Raw genomic sequence first — 14,188 nt, forward strand, 5'->3', positions numbered from 1 at the left:
GTGGCTACTAACCTGCCCTGCTCCTGGCAGTAAGCCCTGCTAGAATCAGGCTGCCAGTAGTTCACATGGGTTTTTTCCCCCCCCTCTTTGGTGCTGCACTTGAGTGACAGTGGGAGGCGGAGATGTAAATTCATTAAAGTGTTATCATTTTGATGGTTTACTTCACAGGAATTAATTTTGTTTTAAATGTCTTTCAGTGATCTATTCTAAACTGATCTGTGTTCCAATATCAATTTTTTTTCCTTGGGGGATATTGGCACAAATTGCACCTCACTTTTAATAAACATTGCCAACTTTCCTAAAATACGTTAATATGAGCTGAAGGAGATTTTTGGTGTGATATCAATGAAAATACTATTCTCCAAGGTGATTCATGCTATTCAGAACATGTTGAAATCGCAATTCCACCCGCCACCTCCTTTGAGAACCATATCGGCTTTTCTTTGCCTTGCATTTTTTTACTAACCTGCCTGACTGAGATCTGTTTTTAATATTGCATGTTTTTGTTTTGTTTTTCCCCACTGCTCCTGCACTCCAGTCAAATACTGGTTGATAATCATGGGAACTTTAAGTTCTCACCCACACGTACATCTGCTACTGTCCCCATTGGTAAGTATTGCTTCATTGCGAGTGGATACTTGAGATGTCCCTGCTTCTGGCTTAACCTGCGACAGACACATGCCTGTCCACATCTGGCTGATGGAAGTCTCCCATAATGATCTCTTATTTGCCATCTTAGTGATGCTACTAATAATACCTTTCAAATAATTCCTCATCTTGTGTGGAGGTCTTTAGACCACAAAATGAATGATGACTGTCCTACCAATTTCTAGTGTTGCCCTGAATGTCTGTCTTTTCTCCAGTACTGTGTACTGAAGTAGATATTATTCTTGGGCAATGCCTTCTCCCTTCCGACCCGCTCTTTTCTAAATATAGTGCAACTTGGTATAGCCATGTGCTAGTTCCCATAAAATTTATTTAAAAATGTCCTTAATTGCAGACATGCACTGATTCACAATATGACACTTTGAATATTAGGATTTATGCATATTGTTTTATTTTCAGTATGTTTGTAGGTGTAACACCTCTTCCCCTAGCCAACAGAAGAGGGGCCCCACCAAAGTATCTTAATGTCTCTATAATGGTGCAGGTGATGCTCAGCAGTTCTTCTACCTTTAATGCTCAGGGTCTGATGGTCCGTGCAGGTCTGGAATGGTGCGCAATAAGCAGAGGGTGCCAGGAACGTTTCTGTAACTTTCATTTGAATAGTCCAATTGCAAGGATAATCAGATGTAGCTTTTGGGGAGCGCAGATATCACCATATGTTGAAAAAAAAAAAATATAGTGTAGTAATTTCCAAAATTAAATGACAACTAGGTGTTTGCAGAGATGGGGACTCACACTTTCCAAGTCGGGTAACAGCAGTGTACATATAAATATGATCTGGATTCTTCAAATGAGTGGAAAGCAATTGGTCTCAGCGTGGTATCCCTCAATGAAATGGAGATGTCACTCTTATTGCAATACAGCATAGGCACATAAAAACTATAGCTGAGTGGCTTGTTCATCTGCAGTCTGCCTGGCTGTTGTGGTGCGTCACTTCCTGGTGCGATCGGAAATTGAGCATATACAGACAAACGTTAATAATGGTATTTGGGACTAAGGCTACATTTCTCAAAGCTTCCAATGATGGATATACAGAGCAGAATAAGCTCTAACACTATTCTAGCCCCTGTCGCTAGTTATAAGTATCTGGGAATTTGGTTTGACTCCCACTTAACACTGGGGCTGCATATTGATACTCTGACATCCAAAACCTATGCCAAGCTAGGTATACTTTATAGGAACAAATCCTCCCTAAGGCCGCTGGTCAGAAAGCCAAGCAGATGCCAATGGTAGACTGGGGATATAGTGTATGGTACAGTACCCCAAACTCACCTTGGCAAACTAGACAACCCCATACAACTCAATATGCCGCTTTGTCCTCCAATGTAGTAACTACAACACACATCACTGCGAAATGCTCAAATAATTAGATTGGCCATCACTTGAATCCAGACGCCAAGAACATTTTTCCTTTTGTGCCTTGAAATACTTTCCGGGCAAACTACCTGTATATCTGATCAAGCTCCTCACCCCTACCACATGCAGCACTTATCACCTGAGACCTGACTCCAAAAGACTGGTCACGGTCCCAAGGTTCAGCAAAGTAACTGGTCTGCCAGAGACTCTCAAAACTGCCTCCAGTATAAGTCATTTCAAGACTTCATCTGTCACATTTTAATATGTAACTGTTACATACGACTATAACATATATTATCTTTAACTGTTCATGAAATGTCTGTAAATTGAATGTATAACCTCTGTTCATTTAATGTAACCATGTATTGTTATCATAACTCTGTTTTCTATTTCCTGGTAAAACATTTTACAAATACATTTAATAAATATATATTTGTTGTTATGTGTTCTTTGGTAAATAAAGATCCTTTCGATTGATAGCTCTATATTCTTATATACCTGTGCAGGTTTTATCATGCAATTGAGGTTAAATTGTGTGTTTTGTGGCTTCTTTACCTATGATAAACCACTGAACACTGTAATTAATGTTTATTTTTCTAGCTAAATTTCATGTAATGCAAATTCAGCAAATAAACCTTTATTTAAAATGTATTTTCAAGATGTCATGGATCAAAATAAGGAAATTGCTTAAAAACAAAAAGCTATTATATTCATGTTCTATGTAATGTTACACTATAGCAAATAATTAGTAATACTGTATGTGATATTTATCTATAGTGTATTCCCATTGTCTGTTTGTTCCTAATTTTTGTATGTATGTATGTATATATATATATATATATATATATATATATATTTCTATTCAGTAAATGTTATTTTAAAAAACAAACCATATGTATCAACATTTGTGTCAATATAATGGAACAAGGCTGTTTTATTTAATTTTGTGTTCAAATGTTGTGTGTAATCTCCTGTGTGATGATCTCACACTGCCCACTGGCAGGGTCACCTGACTCTGAACATGTGACTGTGTGACACGCGAGCAGCCAATAATAACGGCTGTGGAAGAGGAAGGACTATGAGGGAGGGGAGCGGCCATGGTGGATGAGATCTGCGCGGACCTAAGTGCTATCAGGTTCGGGCAAGGTCTGCAGAAAGTGCACGGGGCAGCAGGAGCTGAGAGCTACGGTTCCAGACGTGGACGAGAGGTCAAGCATCGTGGGACGGGACCCCCAACGGCTATAAAAGCACAGCAGTACCGAAGCACCCTTTTCGAAAAACAGGCCGGCAGCGGGCTCAGTACACACAGAGCTCCCACAGGGTGCCGGCACCATCACATGCTAACATCCCCAGGATTGGGTGACTACTACACCACTAACACTGACTCGCACCCACGCAGTATTATTGGGGGATTGTGTAATAACCTGTATACTGTGTGTAGTGATCCTCACCCGAGGATCACAAGGTAACAGTCAGTAAGATATAAGTAAACTAATTATATTATCCATACTGTGTCTGTGTTATGCCTGCTGTCTGACCGTAGGCCACGTGTGGCCCAGTAAGTTATTAGCAGGGAGCGCCCGGGTTTTCCCCTGTTCCATTGTGTCTGTGTTATGCCTGCCGTCTGACCGTAGGCCACGTGTGGCCCAGTAAGTTATTAGCAGGGGCTCAGGCCGCAGCCTCAGCTATAGTTACGTCTGAGAGCTAAAAATAGGGTGGTGACGTGTATTACGTTGTGTTCCAAGATATTGCACAATTGGATATACATATTGAGTTCATTATCAATTGTTACAAATGTAACCCTGTTTCTCCCCCCCCCCAGTCTCTAAGGGAGTGTGAGGGATGCATGGGGGCTGGTTACAGGTGTGGTGGTGCGTACCTGTGAGGAACAGGAGGGCCTGAGCTTCCCGCGATGTTGTGGGGGAGCCAGGACCGGGCTTCTGGGGTGGTAGCCTCCATATTATCTCAGTGGTGCAGCGCCTCCATCTTCTATACTCCCAGGGTAATGGGATAGGACCGGTAGAGAAGAACCCCTCGGGTCCCAGGGTTATACTCTCCAAATCACACACAGTCTTTATGGGTGCAGAACAGTCTCTTTATTTGACAAGGCAACGATATCCCAACGATAAGGCTTCCAGCAGCCACAAAACAATCGCCAGGGCCAAGTACAACCTGCTCAACTCCCCACGACCTCCTCCTCTCCTTCCCTCCAAGTCACTCGGCCGTCAGGATGGTCTGAACTAGGACGGCAATACCCCGTGGCCCACCCTTGAGGTTAGCCTCGGGGTGGGTCTTGAATTCTATTCCCATCACCCCTGGCAGCGGGGTGAGGGCATTGGTCCACCAGTCTATGATTCTATCAGCTCTACTTATAGACGCTGATCGGTTTGGTTCCTCTCGCTCTCAACCAGCATGCTGCGCCGGGGAGTCCGAAGCCTCCCGATACTCCTCGGACTGTTCCGCAGGATTCGAGGCTTACGGCCTAATACTCAGCAGCTTTAGACTCTTGGTCTCTCTGCTCACTCGAACTCTTCATTAAAGAACCATCAATCAGAAAGGAACATGGCACACAGCAAGCACGAAGAACAACCACCACTCGCCGGAGTGGGCTGCTAAATATAGCGCTAGCCCCTCCCCTCCTGGTGTCAGCAGAACCTCCCTCTTGCTCACGCCTGCAACAGAGTCCAGGACGGCATCTACCACTCAGGTTAGGGCTATGAAGGGGGAAAACCCATAATGATTACTGGCGCCTGATCTTAACAGGACTTACCACAGTAGAAGGAAGATAGGTATAGCCTGAGATTTTTACAGGGGGCTACACAAACATTAAGTGTCAACTAGAAATCATATAATTATATATATATATATATATATATATATATATATATAACATAAAACAAGCAGTCAGCACTCTGATGTAAGGCAAAAGGCAGTTGCTAGTCCCATAGGAATCCACATAACATAAGAACCAGCCCAAAGACCAGTAAAGAGACAGCAACCAGCAAGGAGTAATCCAAAATAATCTGTATTAAAGTAAACAGATACACGAAAGCCAACGTTTCGGTCTCACAGGGAGACCTTCCTCAGGGCCGTGCAAACACCAAACTAACAGTGACCATACTTATATACCCACACCCCAAGTGCAAACAATTAAAACATAACCAATCGACCTGCTGGCTGTTGGAGGGAATGGAGACTTGATTCCAGAGCTCCTCTCCCACCGGCACTATTAACGGAATTACAAGCGACAAAAGTGTGATTCTACCTGATCGCTACACAGCACATCATTTATAAACAACCAGAGATGCCGATTAGCAAAACAGCTCGGTCCAAAAGCCAACCGGTAACTACTTATTTCAAGAAAAATGGAGCACCCCCAGCCGAAAATAAGGAGATCCCTATGCAGACATCAGACAAGGCCCCTGTTGTGGATCCTCTCATGGAGGAGGAGGGGGATGAAGAGATAGTCCGGCGCAAAGACCTTAAAGCATTCTGCACAGATATGAAGAAATTCTTTATGACAGAACTTTGGGCGCTTAGAAAAGACCTTGATGCTCTCGGGGAGCGGACTGACTCCATTGAAACCAAAATGGATGAGACAACTACTGTCCTAGCTCAAACTCACGACCAAGTCACTGCATTGAATGACAGAGTCAGGTTCTTAGAGGACAAGGCGGAGGACGCGGAAAACCGCGACCGGCGTTGCAACATCAGGCTGCGGGGGGTCCCTGAAAATATAAATGATCCTGAGGACTTTACCAATAGGTGGCTGGAACACCTTTTTCCAGATAAGCCAGACTCTGAGATACTGCTGGACCGCTGCCATAGAGCTCTACGTAGAAAACCTCAGGTTGGTGACCCCCCTAGGGACATAGTGGCAAGATTTCACCATTTCCGCACCAAGGAGGAGGTGTGCAGGATTGCCCGGGAAGCTAGGACACTGGAGTTCGAGGGGGTCAAGCTTCAGATATTTCAGGACTTGGCCCCTGCTACCCTGATCAAAAGAAAGGCTCTGGCTCCTATAACAAAAGTTCTCCGTGAGCACAGCATCAGATATAGATGGCTGTTTCCCTGTGCCCTCCTTTCAATTAAAAATGGTGTTGCTCATACATTAAAAAATCCAGAGGACGGAGAGGGCTTCCTTATCAAACTTGGTGTCACTGGAGCCATTCATAGTCCAGCACACCCCCCATCCGCTAACACCAACCCCCCTTCTCCCTCATGGAACAAAGCAGGGGCCACCCACGCTAAACAGTATGCAGCACCTAAAGCTTCAGGCCCCAACTGAACACTCGCAATACAAGTCTACAACCATAAATATCTCCCGGAGTGAACCCCAGTCCATACCTGCTGTCTCCTCAGTGCCGGCTGTCTCCTCGACATACCCATCCTGTCAGCTACCGGTTTTCGCCTGGATCGGATCCGCATGCTAACTTTGAGCGGCAGCCATATTGACCCGGTCCTCCCCTGAGCAGAGCGGGAACCTCAATGGTTTTGGCGCGAAGGAGGTGACGTCATCGGCAGGCACCGTCTTCGCGCGAGACTTCAGCCGCACATTGATGACGTCAGAGTGGCTGCGATCCCAGAGCAGGAGACAGCCTCGGCATTGCCCCAGAAGCCATGAGAGGCGGAGGGGGAGGCTCGGAGACCGGGTCCCTCTCCCCACTCTGGGATCTCGGTCCACTCACCCGGAGCAGCTGAGGGGAGTGTGTTCATCCCCCGTTGATCTCCCCAAACATGCCCCTGTTCCCCATGAGATCCCCAATGTCCAATAAAGATTAACCCCTTAATAAGCGCTGCCCCACTTAGAGTGACACAAGGATTAGGAACAACATAAGCAATGAGTTAGACCTATACAGTCCCATGCAGCTGAGCAACTTCTGGTTAAGTAAGATTAGATATGGTCAGTCTATGTACTACTATGCATGCACCCCTAATACAAAGTATACCTGACACCTGTAATATAATATAGGTAATACATGTTATATAAGATATTGTTATAATATTCATGTCATAATGTGTTATATGTATATGTATGTGTATGTATGTGTGTGTGTATATATGTATGTATGTGTGTGTGTGTGTATGTGTATGTATGTATATATATGTATATGTATATATATATAAATCTATTGTTAGACAGGGTCTATAGGGTATTAATATGATACCCACCTTACGTCAGTTTGGGTGGCAAAGATAGGCTATAAAAGGATATTCTATATCACGGCATAATTGTCATATCAATATCAGAGACACTCCAGCACCAACACATTCATGCGGTACAGGTGGGTTGGTATATATCTACATGAAGGATAGGGTATATAAGAGATATATGCAATACACCTCGGGTATTCTCTTTCTACGTGTTATAATTACCGTACGTTTTGTATGCATATGCTTTGGTACATAGGTTATTGAGCCCAGATAGGTCAACTCAGTTATTGATAAGGTCAATATATTTAATCCGGTACTTCATTATACCACATATAGCTGACAACAACCTAATCGGCTAAAATACATTGTTTATTTTAATTATCATATCTGTCATGAATGTTTATGCAGATAGTATACAGATACATATATACCTATTTCAATTCGGATAAGAAAGTTTGTTAAAAGTTGTTCAGATGCTGTTCACTTTAGATAAGTACACAAACATATAGGCTATTCGGCCTACGGTCACTGTTATTCCATCAATTATTCCCGTTATTATTAATGTTAACATCACTGTTTACGTTACAAATAGGAATCACTTGTCGCTATCAGTTGCACTATGTTATGATCACTGTCACGTTTACTGTCACAGTCTACAAAATATGCATTTCCTTTACAAAAAGTGCCGGGGGAAGTACCCTCCCTCGCGCATGTGTCCCCTTTTTCGGTCCCCAGATTCAAGGGACCGATACCAAGACCCAGGGTGGGATGTCTCCAACACAGGAGACTGGTCCATCTTTAAGATGGAGTCAGATGACCCACCCTCTGGGCGCAAGGGCTACTCTCGGGGGCTCCCGAGATACGCCCTTGTTTTTTGTTCATACCTTTTCACATTTTCTTCCTTTTTATTATTATTTTCCCGTTCCCGTTTTAGCCCGCTTGTCGCTTTCCCTGTTTTGTCTACCTTTCCCTACCCTCTCCCCTACCCCCCCCCTCTCTAGGACGTATGGATCCCACCCAGAACATCTTGCCAACGGGATGGACATGGACACAACCGAAGGAAACCTCAGACATGATATCACAAGTAAGCATACAGTTCACTACACATATAATTTCTTGCACCGTAAAGCATGGCGTTAACATTAATCTCTCACAATGTGAAGGGCTTTAATAGCCCAATCAAAAGGAAGCTTGCCTTTACGGATTACAAGAGAAAACAAGCGGATGTGTTATTCCTACAGGAAACACACTTTAGTAATAGTAACTCCCCTAAATTCCTAGATAAGGGCTTCTCCCAATTTTACACAGCATCAGCATCAGTCAAAAAACGAGGAGTAGCCATCTTATTTAGTAACTCAATCCCATTCGTGCTACAGACAACCAAAAAAGACGTAGAGGGTCAGTATATCATTTTAACAGGAACCATACATGAACAGCCCATCACATTGGCCTCCCTCTACGCCCCATGTACACAGGATGCGTCCTTCTTTGACAAATTCTTCCGCTTATTGGCCTCGGTAGCTAAGGGATATATTATATTAGCAGGAGATTTCAATATCACACTGCAATCTTCACTAGACAGATCAGGTGGAAGTGATTCCGATAACAAGAAAGCTCAAAACTCCCTACACAGTGCCCTAAAAGATACTCAACTAGTAGATATATGGAGGGAGCTCCACCCTACGACAAGGGACTACACTTTCTATTCCCACCCACATACCTCATACAGCAGAATCGACTATCTCTTTGTTTCGTGCCACTTGGTTCCTAAGGTCACTCAAACAATGATCCATGATATTTCATGGTCTGACCATGCACCAATTGAGCTCAGGTGCAACAATATTCAGACCAGTAGACCAGGCGCAAACTGGAAACTTAATGAATCTATTCTTAAAATACCCGAAACCTGCGAAAAGATAGGTCAAGAAATAACTCAATTCTTTGAGATAAACACAGGCTCTGTGGAATCCCATATGACTTTATGGGAGGCTCATAAAGCAACGCTAAGGGGCATAATAATTAATCTCACTGCTAAAAGAAAACGAGTGAGGGATTCCAAAATTCGGACGCTCCAATCCAAATTGCATTCCCTCTCAGCGAGTCATAAGATCAATCCCGATCCACTTACGACACAGGAACTTAAAGATACAAAAATTGAATTAAATATGTTATTGACTTCCCGGGCGGATAACTCCCTATGTTGGTCTAAGAGGAAGTTTTATGAAAAAGCTAACAGGCCGGATACGATGCTGGCGCGCGCACTGAAGGATAGGCAATCTAAGTTTAATATCCAAGCTATACGCTTAAAATCGGGTGTACTTACGGCCAACCCTAAAAAAATAGTGGAAGAATTCGGTTCATTCTATGGCTCCCTATACGACGGTAAGAAGGTGGCACACAATAAAAACACGAGCAGCGCACTGAGAGATTTCTTAGCCAGCTCAAAACTGGAGAGATTGACAGAGCTAGACAGAGAAGCTATGGGCGCTGACTTCACATTGGAAGAAGTGTCGCAGGCCATCAAGGAGCTTAAGCCATCAAAGGCACCAGGCCCTGATGGCTTTTCGGGGCTTTACTATAAGAAATTTTCCGAATCACTTGCTCCGAGGCTGCTCCAAATGTTTAATGCTATCTTAGCAGGAGCCCCTATCCCTGGGGACATGCTGCGGGCGTCTATATCACTTATACATAAACCTGGCAAGGATCCGCTAAATTGTAAAAGCTATAGGCCAATATCTCTAATTAATACCGATATCAAAATATATGCGAAATTATTGGCCAACAGATTAAGTCATATCCTACCCAGACTAATACACCCAGATCAGGTCGGTTTTGTTAAGGGGAGGCAGGCAGCGGATAACACCCGACGATTTATTGATCTGTTGGAATTGGCTAACAAAAATAACACACAAAGCATGTTATTAAGTCTGGATGCAGAAAAAGCTTTTGATAGGATAGACTGGCCATACTTAAAAGAGACGCTCGCGGCATTTGGCTTCGGAAATCGGGTGAGTAGAGCGATTATGTCACTATACTCAGGCCCAACCGCCAGGGTCATACATCAGGGCTTCCCCTCGGTCCCATTTCAAATCCAGAGTGGCACAAGACAGGGATGCCCTTTATCTCCCCTCCTGTTCGCCCTATGTATTGAACCCCTCGCGGCACGAATTCGAGATAGCCCGGATATCTCAGGGTTAAACGTTTACTCCCAATCACATAAAGCGGCCCTGTATGCTGATGATATCCTATTAATCATCTCCAAACCCCTTACGTCATTACCTAACCTGTTTGACCTACTAGATAAATTCTCCAAGGTCTCAGGTTTCAAGATTAACCAATCCAAATCTGAAGCTCTGAATATCAACCTCCCTAGACATACAGAGAAATTACTGAAACTAAATTTCAATTTTAACTGGCAAAAGAACTCGATAAAATATCTGGGGACCTATATCACCAAAGATGCAAAAAGCATCTATAAAGCAAATTATCCCAAACTGATCTGGACTCTAAAACAAGACCTAATCAGATGGTCTTCCAAGAAGATTTCTTGGATTGGAAGGATTCACAGCGTTAAGATGAATCTACTTCCCCGTATCCTATACCTCTTCCAGACACTACCTGTGCCACTCAAACTGAAGGACATACTCTCACTTCAGTCTGGAATATCTAATTTTATCTGGGGAGGTAAAAAACCGAGAGTAAATAAATTATCTATGAAGAGACCTACCTTAGCAGGTGGCCTAGCGGTACCCTGCCTGTTGTCATATTTTAAAGCGGCTCAATTAAGCCAGGTCATACAATGGCATTCCGACCCCAAATTAAAAAGATGGGTAGAGCTCGAACATGCGGCTTGCTCCCCTTTAGAGCTTAACAATTTGATTTGGCTACCTAAAACATCAAGGAAAAACACTATTCTACCGCTTACCTCAATGACTAACTCCTTATCTGTTTGGGAAGCATCAAAATTAAAAAACTCACTTACTTCAGCAAATTCCCTGATGTCACCCATTTGGAATAATCCTAGCTTTGCGCCGGGTCTTATTGGTCATAATCACTCAATTTGGAAACAAAAAAGCTATACTAGACTCAAAGATCTGGAGGGTCATGATCTAAAATGTAAATCTTTTGACCATCTCAGACTAGAAAAAGACATTCCCCACGCTGAATTCCATAAATACCTCCAGCTCAGATCATTTTATAATAAATTTGCCCCATACCCCCCATTAACGAATTTTGAAAAGCTCTGTCGGGCAGAAACCGACACTAAGGGACTCATATCTACGATATACAGAGAGGTAGTCGAGCCTGCAATCTCAAAGCACCAATCACCTACATTTCGTACCCAATGGGAAAGAGACCTAGGGGAGACCCTGGACGACGAAGAGTGGAATGCTATATTCCTAGGAGCCGCAAAAAGTTCTATATGCACCACACTGAAGGAGAACGCATATAAAGTTCTTATGAGATGGTACCTCACCCCACTCAAATTATCTAAGTTTGTACCAGGGTCCTCCCCATTGTGCCCTAAACAGTGTGGAGGAACAGCTGACCTGTTACATATGCTGTGGTCTTGCCCGCTGATATACCCACTATGGGAAAAGATCAGAAATTGGATTCAGAGAATATTTGATCTCACTATTCCCCCAGACCCGTGGCTGTTTCTCATGAACAGACCCCTAAAGGGCCTATCAAAATCACACAATAAACTAATTGCACATTTTGCTCTAGCTACGCGGTGCGAGATCGCAGCACTATGGAAACGCCCCGATATTCCAATTATCCCAAAGATTCGGAATCGTATTTGGTTTATCTGCCAGATGGAAAAGTTAACGAGCTTAGTTAATGACACTGGCGACAATTATCTAAAAGTTTGGGCCCCCTGGCTTGCCCAAACAGACATCCCTGGGGTGGAGCGTAACACAATTTGGCTATAATAGTAATAAATGCGTTCTCCTTTGGGGACATAAGAACCTACCCCACACCTAGAACCTTATACTCCTTACGCCCAATCACTTATTCTACCGAAAGGCCTCACTAGTTGATACATAGTCCTCACGCTGTCCAGGTGTTCCCCGGAGGCAGATGTATTATTATCCTTGGATACACCTTCCCTCTCTCCTCTCCCCCCACCCCCTCCTTTACCTCCTCCCCCCCCCCCCCACCCCCCTTTTTTTTTTTTTTTACTATTATTTACCCCAGTACCTTACACATGACGATTCCCACTCACGTGGTTAAGTAGGGCTCGAAAAACTACGTGAGTTTATTATGCTTTTGTTATTGTATATGATATGCTAAATATGCACCTGATGTCTTTTTTTTTATGTATATCATGCATTTATGTATAATAAAATACAAGTTATAAAAAAAAAAAAACATAACCAATCACCATCAACCTGTCATTAGTTACCTGTTTGGCAGCTGAGCACCACGCATGAACAACCAATACCTGGACCGGAAAGGAGCCATCTGGATTCACAAGTACGGGTGCTGATGTCGTGGGTGCAGCGTTGCCCTTTCTAACAGTGCTTGCTATTGCGCCTGCGCGGACTGTGTGCTGGCGTCCTTGGTTGCCAGGGTTGCTCCATACGGGCACTGTGTGCTTTGTCAGTGCGCAGTGTTGCTTCCCATTGGCTCCCCGGCCCACCCTTTGCCCTATGACGCGCAGGCTAGTCAGGTGACGCGCTGCAGCTCCCGACACCGGGCGCAAGTTGTGGACATCAGAGCAGACAGCCATGATCACGAGAGGGATCCCCCTGCTCGTGGGTCTAGGACGTCAGTCGCGGATGACTGAGCTGGCTGCCCTTGATCACAAGATTGATTTCCCGTACTTGTGAATCCAGATGGCTCCTTTCCGCACCAGGTATTGGTTGTTCATGTGTGGTGCTCAGCTGCCAAACAGGTAACTAATGACAGGTTGATGGTGATTGGTTATGTTTTAATTGTTTGCACTTGGGGTGTGGGTATATAAGTATGGTCACTGTTAGTTTGGTGTTTGCACGGCCCTGAGGAAGGTCTCCCTGTGAGACCGAAACGTTGGCTTTCGTGTATCTGTTTACTTTAATACAGATTATTTTGGATTACTCCTTGCTGGTTGCTGTCTCTTTACTGGTCTTTGGGCTGGTTCTTATGATATATATATATATATATATATATATATATATATATATATATATATATATATATATATATATATTTATATACACACACACAACAAGAAATACAAAAATAAAGGTGAAAATAACATGAGAATAACATTAAAATAGAGGTCATCATATCGTTTAACATTTAAGAGAGATTTTTGCATATTCAGGGGTACAAAGTGCAAGACAATTTCTTTCTCATTTCCTCATCCAATTACCAGGCCATTAGTATGACCACACCTTGAATATGGAGTACAGTTTTAGACACCACTCCTTAGAAAATACATGGAACTAGAGAAAGTGCAGAGAAGAGTCACCAAATTTATAAAGGGGATAGATAATCTGATTTATGTGGAGAGACTAGCTAAATTAGATTTATTTACATTGGAAAAGAGGCGTCTAAAAGGGGATATGATAATTCTATACAAATATATTCAGGGACAATACAAGGAGCTTTCAAAATAACTATTCATCCCACGGGCAGTACAAACGATACAGGGTCATCCCTTAAGGTTGGAGGAAAGGAGATTTCACCAGCAACAGAGGAAAAGGTTCTTTACAGTGAGGGCAGTTGAAATGTGGAATTCATTACCCATGGAGACTGTGATGGCAGATACAATAGATTTGTTAAAAAGAAAAAAGTTGGACATCTTTTTAGAAAGGAAAGGTATACAGGGATATACCAAATACGAATAAATGGGAAGGATGTTGATCCAGGGAGTAATCTGATTGCCATTACTGGAGTAAGAAAGGAATTTATCTACTTCCCCTTATGAGTAAGGTGACCAGATTTCCAAAAGTAAAAACCGGGACACATTAAAAAAATTATTTCTAAAAATAAATATTATAATGGTATTTGTCTAATAGCATTC

Source organism: Ascaphus truei, chromosome 3 (assembly GCF_040206685.1).
Source record: "Ascaphus truei isolate aAscTru1 chromosome 3, aAscTru1.hap1, whole genome shotgun sequence".
NCBI classification, from domain to species: Eukaryota; Metazoa; Chordata; class Amphibia; order Anura; family Ascaphidae; genus Ascaphus; species Ascaphus truei.